This window comes from Atta cephalotes (genome assembly GCF_000143395.1).
Source record: "Atta cephalotes unplaced genomic scaffold scaffold00055, whole genome shotgun sequence".
Taxonomy (NCBI): Eukaryota; Metazoa; Arthropoda; class Insecta; order Hymenoptera; family Formicidae; genus Atta; species Atta cephalotes.
This window is the reverse complement of record NW_012130119.1, coordinates 564,982-565,366: the sequence shown is the minus strand read 5'-3', so window position 1 is coordinate 565,366 and position 385 is coordinate 564,982.

The following is a 385-nucleotide window of genomic DNA, read 5'->3' as shown; positions in this document are numbered from 1 at the left end:
GATCAATTAAAGAATGCTTCAAAGCATTTATAATATCACGTTAATCATACCCATAATATTAAAATAACATCAAAATGGCTTCAAAATGATTACTAAGGCCCAATTTTAAAAGTCAATTCATAGTTGACTTTTAACAGTTTTTAACCGGGGCTCGGTCTTATTTATAAATCAGATTAGATAAAAATATAAATAAAAATATAAATATTAATCGGGCTCTCAAAATTAAAAAATACAATATAATACATGGACAATAAGAGTATATATACAGCGCGGATATTGGTGCGAATTTCTATATAATTAAAAGAAATTTTACATAGGATATAAATGTACAATAATTAACTACATCATATTATTCGAATTATTCGTAATTCTCTCTCTCTCTCTC